General features: G+C 41.8%; 1 pseudogene; it reads left to right on the forward strand.

The window, feature by feature from the left end:
* The first annotated feature begins 284 nt into the window (after nt 1-284).
* Nucleotides 285-3474, forward strand: LOC125532588 (annotated as a pseudogene).
* The last annotated feature ends 8080 nt before the right edge of the window (nt 3475-11554 follow it).

Genomic DNA, 11554 nt, shown 5'->3' on the forward strand with positions numbered 1-11554 from the left:
GTCTCGAACTCTGCAACAAACATGTTTACTCCCGCCGATCTGAACTTGAGACCTCGTGGATTGCCCCAAGCCGGCCGAAGCGCATTAGTGATGGTCTGGATGTGAATATGGTTCCGGTGGAGCACTTTACCGGCCAATAGCCACTTCCCCGGCCTTCCCTCGACGCAATCGTCAAGGATCAGAGGAGTAGCCTCTTCCTCGATATATCAAGCTTCCCAAGGGCCTCCTCAAGTATCCTCCTGGAGGCGTTCCCCGCCTGGGAATCGCTCCCCTCCACTGAGCCCATGGCGCTGGGAGCAGCCATGAGCCCGGAGAACTTGCCACTCTCCTACCTCGCTTGCACCGGCGACGAATCGTTGGGCAGAGAAGGTTCCACGTAAAACCCTAGTCGCCACCATCGCCGCCAGAGGTTTTAGGGTTTGGGGGAAAACGGGATTATAGAGATTGAAGCTCTCAGCCTGGTTCTAACAAACTTAACTGAACTTCTGTACACGAGATAAATAAATACATTGTACTAAGATGTTAAGAGTCCTTATACTGATATTATATTTAGTTATTTTTATTCAAGGATACATTAATTAAGTTTCAAAGTCAATTGTCATTTTTAGTAAATTGGTGTGTGGTAGAATTCTTTAGGTAGTTGTTAATTTACAACACTCTGCACATGTATTGACTGCGCGTCCGTTCTGCTTCCTTCTTTTTTCTTCCTTTCTGACTCTAGAATCGAATCTGTCCTTGGTGTGGGCCGTTGAAATTTTCTCCAGTCTGTTTCCTTGCAAGAATTAGCACAGGCAACGTAACAATTCAATTCCTTGGGTGTTTTTCTTGCGATTCCCCTTCAGGGCCGTATGATTCTTCGCAGGGAAGAAGCTATTTGGGCTGAATCAGACGAGGTGCTTGAGCAGATTGGGAAGGGCTCCTTTGGCTCTGCGCTCCTGGTGAGGCACAAGGTTGAGAGGAAGAGGTTGGTGCAATTCCACCCTTGCTTGCTCCCCACAGTCCCTGGATCATCTCTCAATCTCAAGTATGCCTTGTTGCAGGTATGTCTTGAAGAAGAGCGAGCTCGCTCGTCAGACCATGAGGTGCCAGGGATCAGCGCACCAAGAGGTTTCTTTCATTCCCTATTTTGTGCCATGTCACATGTCAACATTCAACTTAGATGCATGGTTTGTTTGACCTTTGGATGAAATTCGGCATTTTGTTCATGCAGATGGAGCTCATCGCAAAATTAAGGAGCCCTTACATCATGGAAAACAAAGATTCTTCGGTGGCGAAGGTGAGCATGGTCTCCCCTCTTCTCTTATGATCTTATCTTGCAACGTTTCAATCTTCCTACTGAAAATTTCAAAAATAAAAATATGTTCTGACGGAAGGATTCATGTGACCGCCGACGTCTGAAATTCGTGTTTTTGTTGTTGTCATCAGGGGTGCTATGTGTGCATCAGGATTGGTTACTGCGGGGGAGGGGACTTGTATGTGTGTAACTTGTGAAGTGAGCTCTGAACTGAATTTGGAACTTGTAACGAAATTGTGGTTCTTTGTTTTTCCCTATGCATTTGCAGGCTAGAGGCCATTAAGAAGGCTAACGGCAACCATTTCTCGGAGAAGGTGCTCAACTACTTTGTAATATGTCTTGTTCAGTAGCCGCAAATTCCGCTTACTGAATTTTGCCCCGTTGCGATGCCAATTTTCCTGGATGCAGAAACTCTGTGTGTGGCTTGTGCAGCTCCTGATGGTGCTTGATTACTTGCATGCCAATCATATCCTTCATCGAGATGTCAAGGTTTTTACATTTGTAACCTTTATCTGGTACTCACATTTCATTTCAGTTAAGCCTAGCCGGTTGCTCACCATGCATAGTACTTTTTTTCAGTGTTCAAATATATTTCTTACAAAGGACCAAAATATACTGATCAGTCAGTACGCTCTAATAAAATTAGTTACTAGGAAAAATACTTGAAAGAACTGATGGCAATATCTTCTGTTTTCGAATATATATGTTGTCTAAAACAGGTGATCTTGGGCTGGCTAAAGTGTTTACTTCTGATGATTTAGCTTCGTCGCTAAGTTGTTCTTTCTCAATCCACAGGCACGTGTTTCTTTCTAATATATAAGTTGCTTATATAATTTGATATATTGTGTTTGTTCTGAAGGTTGTAGGAACTCCCAGTTACATGTTCCCTGAACTTCTTCCTGTCATTCCATATGGCTCCAAGCCCGACGTATGGTCGTTAGGCAAGTATTCCTATCTAATATTCAGTCACATGTCTTGCTCTGAATGTCGCATTGTTCTCTTGTCTAAATATTTGCAATTTTCAGGATGCTGCATCTATGAGATGACTGCCCTGAAGCATGCATTCAAAGCATTTGTAAGTCGATATGCTCTTTAAGCATTTGGTATTACATTTCGCCAAAAGTTGCATTTAAGATGATGTTTTTCCCTAACAGGATATGCAGACACTGATAAACAAGATTAACAAGTCTGTTGTCGCCCCTCTACCGACAATATATTTTGGCGCATTGTAAGCACTTGTAACGGATTAACTTGAAGGAAGTTCTTGTGAACTATTCATGGCATCTTAAAATTATTTTTATAATATGTTTATTTTCTATCATGCAGTAGGGGACTCATCAAAAGCATGCTGCGTAGAAATCCAGATCACAGACCGTGTACGAGTCATTTTCCTAGAGAATATTTATTTTATTTTAATGACTATAATCTTGTTTCTACACTCATTTGCGCATCTCATCGCCTCATATTGATTATGTTTTCCAGGTTGTAGATCTGCTAAACCATCCGCATCTTCAGCCCTTTCTTTTGAAGAGGAGGCCATCCCTCGACCTCTGCATCGGAGAGATGCATGTGGCCACTTTATTAAAAAACCGACAGTAACAAAGTCTGAACTGCAAAGTACTGCTCACAAAAGGAGCAAAGGAAAAAAAATAAAGAGTACAAGTCTCAAAGCCGCATCCGGCTGGATGAGGATCCACTAAGGACCTATCCTATGCAGTGATCGCCATTCAAACCGGTTGAAAAAAACCTGTGCTGCCATCTCCCATCAGTTGCACCCAGTAGCCAGCTACTCCCTAGAGGCTGGACAAGTGAGTAATGACCACGTACGGATCCATGCCGTAGCCTCGAATATGACCTGCAAGAAATTAGTCATAGGTTTTCTGTTAAAAATTGTATCATTCCTACAGTTCCATATAGCCCAAATAAGTGCGCATATTCCGATCCGAATATTACATGTGATATGAACATTCACTCCATCAAGCCACGTCCCAAACAACGCTTCTATGTTATTAGGGGGTGAAATATTAAAGGCTACATGCACCGACCGTCAAAGTAACTTCACAAGAGGACAATCAAGAAATAGGTGTTGTATTGTTTCATCCTGATCACAAAAACAACACCTCGAGCTACCTACCCATCTCCGCCTCAATAAGTTATCTTTGGTTAGCACTTGTTTGTGAACAAACCACATAAATATGTTAATTCGTAAGGGCACTTTAACTCGCCAAATATAAAGCGATCGCGGGATTGGGTCAGAGTTGATGAGATCTAAGTACATGGACTTGACCATGAACAAGCCACTATTCGTGAGCTTCCATCTAAAATAATCCTCCTCATCAGAGAGGTGCACCTCCATTAGCCTCCTGACTAAGTATAGCCAAGAAGTCCAGCGTTCCCCAACTAGAGATTGCCTGAACCGGATATTCAAGGGCACCGTCCGCATCACTGTTGCCACGTACTCTTCCTTGCGTTGAGCAATATGATACAGTGAAGGATACTGGAGAGCTAGTGGTGTATCTCCTAACAACGTATCCTCCCAAAACCTTATTGTTGAGCCGTCCCCAACACTAAACTTCACCCCATGGAGGAAAGTATCTTTCACTCTCATGAGTCCCTTCCAAAATGGTGACTCATTAGGTCTTACGGTAACCTTGGCTAGAGTTTTGGAGTGTCAATACTTGTTGCGAAGAATCTGGGCCCACATTCCTTCGGAATGCAGTGATAATCGACATAGCCATTTACTCAACAAGCATTTATTTTTCACCTCGAGGTTTTTAATCCCAAGCCCCCCTGGTCCTTTGGTCGACAAATAATATCCCATCTTGCCAGACGATATTTTGTCTTAACCTCATCCGATTGCCAGAAGAATCGAAATCGATAAAAGTTTAATCTCTTGCGTACCCCTTTGGGTATTTCGAAAAAAGACAGGAGGAACATCGGCATGCTCGTTAGTACTGAATTAATTAATAGTAGCCATCCTCCATATGACATAAGCTTACCCTTCCAGCAGCTAAATTTCTTCTCGAATCGATCCTTGATACATTTCCATTCTTTATTAGTCAATTTCCTATGATGGATTGGAATGCCAAGATAGCTAAAGGGCAAAGATCGCAGTTCACAGCTGAACAGGTTCTTGTATTCTTTTTGGTCATCCTTGGCCCTTCCAAAACAGAAGAGTTCCCTTTTGTGGAAATTGATCTTCAGCCCCGACAATTGCTCAAAGAGGCATAGGATGAGTTTCATATTTCGAGCTTGTGCAAGGTCATGTTCCATAAATAATATTGTGTCATCTGCATATTGTAAGATGGATACCCCCCATCCACTAGATGAGGGACTAGTCCATCAACCATCCCCTTTTCCTCGGCCCAGCCTATGAGTACTGTCAACATGTTAGCCACAATATTAAACAGTATCGGGGACATTGGGTCACCCTGCCTCAGGCCTTTATGCATTTGAAACTAATGTCCAATATCATCATTCACCTTTATTCCAACACCGCCTTTCTGGACAAAGGAATCGACCTGATTCCTCCAGGGCGCATTGAAACCATTCATGCGCATAGCTTGCTGTAGAAAAGGCCACATAACTTTATCATAAGACTTTTCAAAATCCACTTTGAATATCAGTCCATCGAGTTTCTTCGAGTGGATTTCATGTAAGGTTTCGTGTAAGACAACTACCCCTTCTAGGACGTGTCTTCCAGGCATGAAGGCAGCCTGACTTGGTTGCACCATCAAGTGTGCCACTTTTGTCAGCCTATTGGTGGTCACTTTCGTAAAGATTTTGAAACTGACATTCAATAAGCAGATGGGCCTGAATTGCTCGATGCGGATGGCCTCCTCCATTTTAGGGAGAAGAGTGATCGTGCCAAAATTCAAATGAAACAGTTGAAGATGCTCATTGAAAGGATCATGAAACATTGGCATAAGATCGTCCTTCACGATATGCCAACATTTCTTATAAAATTCTGCCAGGAACCCATCTGGTCCCGGTGCCTTGTTTGGTTTCATTTGATCTATCGCCTCAAACACCTCCTTCTCAGTGAAAGGAGCAGACATGATCTCATTCTCCTCTGACTGCAACTGAGGGATATCTGCCAGTACACTCTCATCTAGAGTCACGGCGTTCTCTATCGGAGGTCCAAACAACTGCTTGTAATAGTTGGGAATATACATCTTCAAATTCTCATGCCCAACAACTATTTCCTCACCCTGTTCAAGCTGAATGATTTTTTTATCCTATGCTTGCCACTCGCAATCATATGGAAAAATTGTGTATTGTCATCCCCTTTTACCACCTTAAGAACTTTGGCACGCAATGCCCACTTCATTTCTTCTTCTCTAAGTAACTTATGCAAGTTGGCCTCGGCCTCCGACTTTCAAGCTTGCTCAGTCTGGTCGAGCAAATTCGTTTCCGCCCGTATATCTAGCGTTTGAATTAACTAGAGAAGCCTCTCCTTCTATTTTTATAGATCCCACTCTCATTTCTGGCCCAACCCCTCAAGAGTTGTCTCAGGTGTCTGATTTTGTTCTGCCAGCGTTCCACGCTAGATGTGCCCTTCATTGGTTTAGCCCACTCTCTAGCCACCATCTCAATGAAATTTTCTTTTTCGAACCAACTGAATTTGAACAAGAAAATATTTTTATTGCCAATATGCGTGGCGTCACCGAAATCAACTAACAGGGGTGTGTGGTCCGAGATCGCCCTTTGCATCGCGTGCACCGATAGGGCATTTTTGTTCCCATTCCACACTTGTAAGTACCCTATCAAGCTTCTCGTACGTAGGAGTAGGAAGAGAATTTGCCCAGGTAAATTGTCTTCCTGAAAGCTCTATCTCCCTAAGATCAAGACTCTCAATGATCATATTGAACATAAAAGACCACCGTCCATCAAAACGATCATTGTTCTTTTGTTCCTTCCTCCTAATGATATTAAAATAGCCTCCTACCAAAATTGGCAGTCTTTCATCTCCACAAATCCGTACCAAATCTGCTAAGAGTTCCGGCTTAAACTCTGGTTGGGCAGCACCATACACCGCCACTAAGGCCCAACGGAACCCATCAAATTTGGACCTAACCCTGAACTTCACCGTATAATCTCCTCTTACTACATTTAGAACCTCAAGAGTCTCACACTTCACTCCCAAGAGAATCCCACCGGATCTCCCTCTTGGCGGAAGGCAGTGCCAATCAAAGGCTACTCCCGCTGTAAGTGAGCCTAGAAATTGTGGTGTAAAGTTATCTCTACCAGTCTCAAGTAGAGCTATAAACCCTAATTTATCCTCTATACTTGTTTCAGCAAGGAACCATTGCTTAGCCAAGTCTGCCAGACCTCTGCTATTCCAAAAGTTCCCTTTCATATTTCATCATGGACTTCTTCAGCCCTATGTGTTGGAAATCCAATCAAAATCAAGTCCGGCTCGCAATATGTTCCTAGCTATACTTCCTAACAGACATGAAAAAAACAAGACTATGTTCTGATGATGAAGACAATTGCAAAGCCCGATATATTAAGAGTCATTCATTTAAAGTATAGAGGATTGTGGAACTTGACAATGCCACTGCTAACCATGGCCCTCCTCAGTCTACGAGAATAGCAAAAGATTGTTCAGAACGGCTTCATCAAGAGATGGGTCAGTTACCAGTCCAGGTCAACAAGGAAGTTGTCAAAGAAGCGATGCAGGATAAACATTCAAATGAAACAGGATCACCAGGACCTACTCCATGAAGGGCGTCCTCGACTCCTAGGAGACGGCTAGAACCTGCAAAAACATTTCATGCTATAACAGCTCGCAAAGAGGAGGTACGTACTATCTGGTCATACAAAAGGTTAAACTCTTGTACACAGTAAAAAATAACTGAACACGCGGGAGAGCTGTGTATCAACTTGCAGGTTCGCGTTATGTGTAGTACATGTGTGACTTATTGTGTGTACTTTGATCAAATATTATGCATTAACCTTTTGTTGTTTGGACACTAGCAGCCTACGCCGTCAAGGTCTTCAATGGACTAGACAATACAAGCTACACAGTGAGCATCACTTTCCCCACACATGTTCAAAGCAGTTGAGAAGAGGCGAATCACCGACATTCTCACCAGATTGAAGTCTCCTGATGTTTCAGTTAACGCACCTTGAATCGACAGAATTGGTGAATTCCCACTGGCATCGTTTGAAGATCCATTGCATCCCATCATGAAGCTCTTGCCACCATCTATCACTGACAAATCACCAAGGACAATTGCACTTTCCAAGTGCTCCACGGGGACAGCGAAAGCTACATCAACACTCGTGATTTGAACCTGCTCAGTATCGACAATAATCAAGTTGGAAGTTCGTCCGATTGGAGGCAGAAGAGGTTCGACACGACATCCTACCGGCTGCGAGCTGAGGCTCTAGAGGACTTGCTTGAGTCAGTGGCCAGTTGCTCCAACAAGAGAGAGAGATTTCAGGAGCTGCCCCCCTTGTGGATCAGTAATTCAATTTTCTGACATGAAATGGTCCTCTGAGTACAACTCCAAAACCATGTTGACATTTTGTGGAAGGAACAATTCTTGGATGTACTTCAATACTATAAGTTATCTTAAATTTTTGCTGATATCTGAATAAAGTTGTAATTCGGTTGTTCTTGTTTTTGTATTTCTACATTGATAAGATTGGTTCAGTGTAGGCCCTTCTGCCTTGAAAAATCACATGGATATGCAGCCGACACTTCTTCTCCAAAATAATAAGGGAAAAAAGAGATTTTAACAGGTAAGACTATAAGCCGTACGTTATATTTTGCTATTTTTGCTTGCTTGAGTATATAGCATGTTTGGTGATAAATAAGCTTGTCGTGAGCTGTATTCTGAATTATCTGATATACATGCAGGCTCCCAAGTTTATTCAAAGTGTTGTTCTATAAGATGATAGGCTCCCAAGAAGATTAATGTCATTGACTTGTCACGATCACAAGGGCTTCAATCAATTGAAGTCGTGTTTTATCCGCAATCTGATTCTCTTTCAAGCCAAAAGTAAACTATGAGAGCCGGCGAAACATAGAAAAACTATATTTATAGAACAACATAATTTCCTCATTTTACGCAGATGTCTTATTCACTGAAAAATCATAAACTCAACACATCAACAACGTACGGCTCTCTATGTAGATTCACTCATTTTGGACATATTTTAGAGTGTAGATTCACTCATTTTTCTCCGTATGTAGTCACTTGTTGAAATCTCTAGAAAGACACAAATATTTAGGAACGGAGGGAGTATGTCTTAGAGCATCCACATGCGAACGTTTGAGGAGGATTGGAGGGGACTGGATGTAAATGCTATAACATTATTGTGTTTGATACTATGTGTGTTAGATGATTGTCAAAAAAATTGTATGTTAGATAAGAGGGTATTGTTCTCGGTTATTTCGTAGCTCCGTGAATTGTATCTTAATTTTTTTAAAGCATGTGGCAACGCATGGGCACTCTACTAGAAAGTGCTAATGATATATCTACCTCTGCCAAGATAGGTAGGAGTAGCATGTTCTAGAAGATGTGTTTTGCTACCGTAGTTTCTAAATGGGGTTTCAAGTGCCTAAATTTATTTGTAATAGTTTGCCAGCCAATTTCACATTGCAATTAAGTTTATTGTTGTAACATGTTGGAACATTTGTTTAAAGGGAACACAATCATCCATATGTTAATTTTAATTAATGGATAATAGCAATGCTCATGCTTTCGCGAGACAATCGATCTTAAGAATAAATTAAAAACAGCATTCAAGTGTTTTTATCATTTTTAATGCAGCACACAATAAAGAGGTCAATGTTTGGGTACCTGCAACCTCTTTTAGCACTGCGTTGGTTTTCGCCGAAGAGGAAGGGATGATGCAGCAAAGTAGCGTAAGTATTTCCCTTAGTTTTTGAGAACCAAGGTATCAATCCAGTAGGAGGCTACGCGCGAGTCCCTCGTACCTGCACAAAACAAATAAATCCTCGCAACCAACGCAAATAGGGGTTGTCAATCCCTATAGGGCCACTTACGAGAGTGAGATCTGACAGATATGGTAAGATAATATTTTTGGTATTTTTATGATAAAGATGCAAAGTAAAATAAAGGCAAAGTAAATAACTAAGTAGTAGGAGATTAATATGAAAAAGATAGAACCAGGGGCCATAGGTTTCACTAGAGGCTTCTCTCGAGAGCGAAGTATTCTACGGTGGGTGAACAAATTACTGTTGAGCAATTGACAGAATTGAGCATGGTTATGAGAATATCTAGGTATGATCATGTATATAGGCACCACGTCCGAGACAAGTAGAACGACTCCTGCCTGCATCTACTACTATTACTCCCCTCATCGACCGCTATCCAGCATGCATCTAGAGTATTATGTTAAAAACGGAGTAACGCCTTAAGCAAGATGACATGATGTAGAGGGATAGACTCATGCAATATGAAGAAAACCCCATCTTGTTATCCTCGATGGCAACAATACAATACGTGCCTTGCTTCCCTTACTGTCAGCGGGAAAGGACACCGCAAGATTGAACCCACAGCTAAGCACTTCTCCCATTGCAAGAAAGATCAGTCTAGTAGGCCAAACCAAACTGATAATTAAAAGAGACTTGCAAAGATAACCAATCATACATAAAAGAATTCAAAGAAGATTCAAATATTATTCATAGATAGACTTGATCATAAACCCACAATTCATCGGTCTCAACAAACACACCGCAAAAAGAAGATTACATTGAATAGATCTCCACAAGAGAGGGGGAGAACATTTTATTGAGATCCAAAAAGAGAGAAGAAGCCATCTAGGTACTAACTATGGACCCGTAGGTCTGAAGTAAACTACTCACACTTCATCGGAGGGGCTATGGTGTTGATGTAGAAGCCCTCCGTGATCGATGCCCCCTCCGGCGGAGCTCCGGAACAGGCCCCTAGATGGGATCTCGTGGACACAGAAAGTTACGGCGGTGGAATTATGGTTTTGGCTCCTGTTCTGATCTTTTGGGGGTACGTGGATATATATAGGAGGAAGAAGTACGTCGGTGGAGCAACAGGGGGCCCACGAGGGTTGAGGGTGTGCTTGGGGAGGGGGGGTGGCAGGCGCGCCCCCTACGTAGGGTCCAAGTCTCCTGAGTTGTATTCTATGAGAAAATCACGTTCACGAAGGTTTCATTCCGTTTGGACTCCATTTGATATTCCTTTTCTTCGAAACCCTAAAACAGGCAAAAACAACAATTTTGGGCTGGGCCTCCGATTAATAGGTTAGTCCCAAAAATAATATAAAAGTGGATAATAAAGAACAATAATGTCCAAAAGAGTACATAATATAGCATGGAGCAATCAAAAATCATAGATACGTTGGAGACGAATCAAGCATCCCCAAGCTTAATTCCTGCTCGTTCTCGAGTAGGTAAATGATAAAAACATAATTTTTGATGCGGAGTGCTACTTGGCATGATTTTAATGTAATTCTTCTTAATTGTGGTATGAATATTCAAATACGAAAAATTCAAGAAAAAAGTTCATATTGACATAAAAATGATAGTACTTCAAGCATACTAACTAAGCAATTATGTCTTATCAAAATAACATGGCCAAAGAAAGTTCATCCCTACAAAATCATATGGTTTAGTCATGTTTCATTTTCATCACACAAGAATGCTATCATCATGCACAACCCCGATGACAAGCCAAGCAATTGTTTCATACTTTAGTAATCTCAGACCTATAAACTTTTCACGCCATATATGAGCGCAAGCCATGGACATAGCACTATAGGTGGAATAGAATATAACGAGGGGGGTTATGTGGAGAAGACAAAAAAGAGGAAGTCTCACATCAACGAGGCTAATCAATGGGCTATGGAGATGCCCACCGATTTATGTTAATACAAGGAGTAGGGATTGCCATGCAACGGATGCACTAGAGCTATAAATGTATGAAAGCTCAACAAAAGAAACTAGTGGGTGTGCATCCAACTTGCTTGCTCATGAAGACCTACGGCACTTGAGGAGGCCCATTGTTGGAATATACAAGCCATGTTCTATAATGAAAAATTCCCACTAGTATATGAAAGTGATAACATGAGAGACTCTCTACTATGAAGATCATGGTGCTACTTTGAAGCACAAGTGTGGCAAAGGATATTAACATTGTCCCTTCTCTCTTTTTCTCTCATTTTTTGGGGCCTTTTCTTTTTTTATGGCCTTTCTCTTTTTTTGGGCCTTCTCTTTTTTTTATTCCTCACTTGGGACAATGCTCTAGAAAA

Source organism: Triticum urartu, chromosome 1 (assembly GCF_003073215.2).
Source record: "Triticum urartu cultivar G1812 chromosome 1, Tu2.1, whole genome shotgun sequence".
Classification (NCBI taxonomy): Eukaryota; Viridiplantae; Streptophyta; class Magnoliopsida; order Poales; family Poaceae; genus Triticum; species Triticum urartu.